Source organism: Anabrus simplex, chromosome 3 (genome assembly GCF_040414725.1).
Source record: "Anabrus simplex isolate iqAnaSimp1 chromosome 3, ASM4041472v1, whole genome shotgun sequence".
Classification (NCBI taxonomy): Eukaryota; Metazoa; Arthropoda; class Insecta; order Orthoptera; family Tettigoniidae; genus Anabrus; species Anabrus simplex.
The window spans coordinates 69,585,338-69,590,358 of record NC_090267.1 but is presented as its reverse complement, the minus strand read 5'-3'; the positions used below and the strand labels follow the sequence as shown (position 1 = coordinate 69,590,358).

Genomic DNA, 5,021 nt, shown 5'->3' with positions numbered 1-5,021 from the left:
AAAATATCTGTCGAGAAAATTATGTTTATGTCACAAGCAAAAGCAATCTAAAGACTCGAAAACGTATTTTGGTATTAATTACGTCATTCATAATGAAATATATTCGTTATGCCGTCTTTTTCATGGGATACAAATGTGTCATTACACCAGGAAGTAGTTTTCCGTGGTTTTCCCCTTCTCCTCCAGGAAATTATCGGGATTGTACCTTACTTAAGGCCAAGGTCGCTTCCTTCCCACCAAGCCCCTGTTCATTATAGGGAGTGAGGACTTCTGGGCGAGGCACAGTTCACCCTCGACAGTTGTAACGCCCGACCCAATGCCTCACGCTCCAGGACACTGCCCTCGAAGCGGTAGAGATGGGATCGCTCGCTGAGGCCGAGGGAAAAACAACCATGGATAAGCAGTTTAGGTAGAAGAAGAATTAGGTCAAGAAACGACAATAAAATGCTAGTTCTGATGACTTCAGATTAAGATGATGAAATCTCATGAGTTTCTGCAGATGGCTCTAATAGAAGAGTTGATAATTTTGGACATTCCAGTAATCTGTGAATATTTACTTGTGATTAGTAATTTTCTTTCCTTCTTCATTCCACTATACCACAGAGGTGGAGAAACCCCGTATTTATATCTCAAATTGAACTGAAATGTTGAGTTAGGCCTATTTATTCATTTAACCGGTTCTGTTTTACTGGTTTCTCAAGTAGCGTTACCAAACTACCATTGAATCTTAGGGGGTCATATAGCCACCTTCATACAGGGAATACATAACTATATCCATTACCAATTCATTACTCTCTGATGCGATTGAGAGTAAAGGGCCTTCATGGCGTCTTCATCAAGTAACGAAATGTCGCAGCAGCGAATAGCAGAATACTTGTGGATCTTGAAGAAAATTGCGCATCCGTGTCAGGATAGCCGAGCGGTCTAAGGCGCCAGACTCAAGGGTAGTCCTTACGTGGGTAAAACACGTGTGAAGAATTCTAGTCTTCTCTGAGGGCGTGGGTTCGAATCCCATTCCTGACACGGTTTTAATATTAATTTCATTCGGACACAAATCTGGACTCCGGTCGGACACAAATATTTATTTCAAATTTCGTATCAACAGTGAGTATTACGAAAATAGTAGTAATGCATATTAGTCTACGAATAGGCAGTGTATATATTACAAAAACAATGCTCCGGAAGGTGTGGCAATGTTTGTGCTTGCTATCTTCCGAGGAAGGGATAGGAGGTGTATGACTAGTCAATATTAATCTATGACAACAGGGAGCTGACAGAGGAAAACGGTCATTCCAGCACTTTCTTGGCTGACGGGGTATTATTCGTCAAGGATGAACTTTCCGTGTGCAAGTGGTGTCGACCATAAAAATGTCTCTCGAGAAAATTTTGTTTATGTCATAAACAAAGGGCAATCAACAGATTCGAAATTATTTGTTTTGAGATTATCTACATCATTCATAAAGTAATATATTTGTTATGCCGTCTTTTTAGTGGGATACAAATGTGTCATTACACCAAGGAAGTAGTTTTCCGTGGTTTTCCGCTTCTCGTCCAGGAAATTATCGGGGTTGTACCTTACTTAAGTCCAGGACCGCTTCCTTTCCACCAAGGCCCCTGTTCTTCATATGTAGTGAGGCTTTTTTTACGCCCCCCCCCCCCGTAGCTCGCTCCCCCGTCGTGGCAATCGACTCAATCTACATTGTCTCCGACATGCTATTAGTTTCTAGGTAGAAAAAGAGATAGCTAGGAAGGTTGGGAAATGATACAAGGAGTATCTGCCTGTTTCCATGTTAATCACGTTACCAGACGAGTTTGTATTGGTAGGATAGTGTTAAGGTATGGTATTGAAGGGTCAGGAAAAACCACATAGGCAGAAGGGAGAAAGATCCTACATGTAAAACCTGACATCTTTTGATAGCACATGCAAGGATGTGGGCTGGAAAAAGTCCAGAGGTTGTGTTAGTTAGGAGTATGTGTCATGCAATCATAACCATTTACCTACCTTTTGGCAAATATTATGGGGAATCATTCCTTCTTGTCACTGCCTGGTGCGGCTCGGGTCCGCTGGCGTCTGGGCTTTGGGCCACAGGTTAGTCCCTTGTTCCAGCAGCAAGCAGCCCCTGGTGCCAAGTCTCCTTTTAAGGAGAAGGGGAGTAGTGCCAAGCCTTACTTATTGTAAGGGGCATCTTCTTTCTCGCCTGATGACGTCCCTTCATTGCGGTGTTGGTGGCACACACTTGTCTCTTTAATTATATACACACATCCTATCATATATACATTAATACTTTTCTTTTGTAGACTGCGGGCCGCTTTTCCGCTCTCGTGTCCTGAAAGACAAGTAGATATTAGTAGGTGTGGGTTTTCCGTCCACCCCTTTGTCACTGGCGGGAGGCGGGGTTGGATTGGATCGTCTCTTATTATGGCTGTGCTGCCTTCGTCATGTTGTGTTTCTTCTCTCAATCCTCCCTCGCTTGATTCCCGGTGGTGGCTACATCTGCAACATAGCATATCATAATAATATAGCATAACATAATCTAGGACAAGATGGATAGTTAGCAGACATGTACATATATACAGGTATTGTAGTGTGTGTGTGTAATGTTAAGTGGTGCGGTGTAGTGATTTGGTGTCAGCTTAAGAGGGGGGGGCAGTTTTGGGCCCCCGACCTCCTAACCCTGTGGCTGAACAGAATGTGCTTCGGCGTGGGGTATTTGGTGTATAGGTCGACGTCATAGCGTCCTATTCCACTGACTAGGGGGTTGACCTTACTACCCCGTGACTTCGTGTTCATTCGGAGTGTTTGTTTTAGTATGTGTTGCCTTATCGAGGTGACTTTTGCAATTGCGCGTAGGTGGCGTATTAGTGTGTCATACGGGAGTCTAGCCGCTGCTCGAATGCATTTGTTTTGTATTAGTTCCAGGTTATCCAGGTTCGTCATAGCAGTGTAGCCCCAGGCGAGGGCTGCGTACGTTATTATTGGCCTAATTAGGGCCTTGTACATGTTGATTGGTACTCTTTTGTTAATACTGGATCTTTTATTCAGCATAGGATAGAGCTGTGACAGTCGTGCGTGTGTTTTTCGCTGGATATCTTTAATGTGATATAGCATGGTTAATTTTCTATCTAGGACTACTCCTAGATATTTGACCTTGTCGTGCCATGCTATATCTTGATTAAATAGTTTGAGCGGATTTATATTGGCTGGCCTATGTGTGCGTCTGTTCTTCCTAGTGAACATCACAGCTTGGCATTTGTCAACGTTGACCTTGATACGCCATTTGGTTAGCCAGGGCTCAAGGGTTCGGCGTGCTACTTGTAGTCTCTTTCGGGTGCATACTAGCTGAGGATGTTGTATTGCGATAGCAGTGTCATCCGCGTAGAGGTGCGTGGTAGTGAGTTCCGCTATCGGCATGTCATTCGTAAATAGGATGAACAGGATTGGTTCTATTAGTGACCCTTGGGCTACGCCCGCCCTGATTTGTCGCGAGCTTGACAGTGTGTTGTGAACATCTACTTGGAACTCTTGGCCTTCCAGGTATGATTTATGTTCCGGTTGGTACACCTATACGCTACATATATGAATGTTCCGCCTTAACTTACCTCTCTACTGGAGAAACCCTGTACTTTAACAACTGAACTAACTCTACTGTTTATCAGAAGATGTCACTGTGTGTTTTTTATTTGCTTTTGTTTTTCATTGATAAAGAAGTGTGGACATTCTCTAACAGATGTCTCTACCAAAAACTATGATAATGCGCTCTGGTGTGAAGGATTGAACTTTCTTGGAGAAATTTTGTATTCCTAAGTTTTGTTTTTACTAAATTTTGTTCTGTGGTTTGTGGGTTGGCAACATTAATCCTTTCTTTCCGCCTGTTTTGAATTTAACCAATCACTAATTTCTGTAATTAATTTTCCTCCAATCATTGCTTTCTTCTTCGAATTTCCAAGTGTAATTATTTGTCTACCAATAAAATTGGGGGGGTATGTCTACTCATTCCTGAAAGGTCTCAAATTTTCCACGAGGGTATAAAAACTGCTGATTTTCTTGTCTCGGTGCCACTTCTGTAACATCTAACATAGTGTGTGGATATGTAGCAGGGGGTGGGAAGCGCCTCTTTCTTCAAGCAGCAGCTCTTCAACAAGGTAATGGCCTGTTAACATCTTTATTTCTTGTTAGCTCAGCAGTCTAACTCTCGGGGAGGGTTCGAAACCTTTAATATGTAACCTACCACTTTAAAATGTAAATTCCCCTTCTGTCTATGTAAAAACTACAAATATCTTTTACTGTAAAGCGGGGATAGAGAGTGCTGTACCCTCTCGAGCTCCCCTTCATTTTGAAATTGAGGTGAATACGTTTCATAACCGTTTCTTCTCTTCCTTAATGTATTAAAGTTTTCTCATACGAGTCACCTCCCTAGCTTGGGATTAGCCCCTGTATTATCGGCCTAGCCCCACATAGGTTTTTAAAAAAAACTTTGTGTAGGAGTGCAAATAATCACCTCCATTCAATTTTGCATTTTGGGCCATTTATTTAACTCGTTTTGTTTTCCTTCCTGAGAAGGCCCAGTAGATCGGGTACGAGGTACCCCTGTACCATTATATGTGTGCCTTGAGGGCAGTTAGTGTGAAGTCTGCTTATGGCCTCCTGATAGGCTAGAACTTTGAGAGCGGATCTGCTCTTTCCTAAATTTGATCTCTGTGTGCCTCTAGGAGGCTTAACATTGTAATTAGGAGCAAGAGCTCCTTGGCATGATGGGGTTTTCTGCCCCTTTGCTCAATTTTGTACCTTGGTAAAGTTGGGCTAATAGCTCAAGGATTGTGATTGTGGGGCTCGAAGCCCAGACCTTGTAATAATCCCCTAACACTTGTAATTTCTTTGTATCCGATTTTGGATTGTTGTTGACTTGTTAAGTTTTCAAATTCTATGTCACCATTGTTAAGTTTTGAAAATATAACCTGTGTTGAAATTTTAATTCATCTTTCGAACTTGTAGTTAGACCCATTCCAGCCCGCACCTTCTT

The 5,021-nt window shown here is 42.5% G+C and overlaps 1 non-coding gene across 1 annotated transcript; it reads left to right on the top strand.

The window, feature by feature from the left end:
- Positions 1-905: 905 nt before the first annotated feature.
- TRNAL-CAA (transfer RNA leucine (anticodon CAA)) lies at positions 906-1,023 on the top strand. The gene is made up of 2 exons: positions 906-943; positions 989-1,023. It is a non-coding gene; the product is annotated as a tRNA-Leu (tRNA).
- Positions 1,024-5,021: the final 3,998 nt, after the last annotated feature.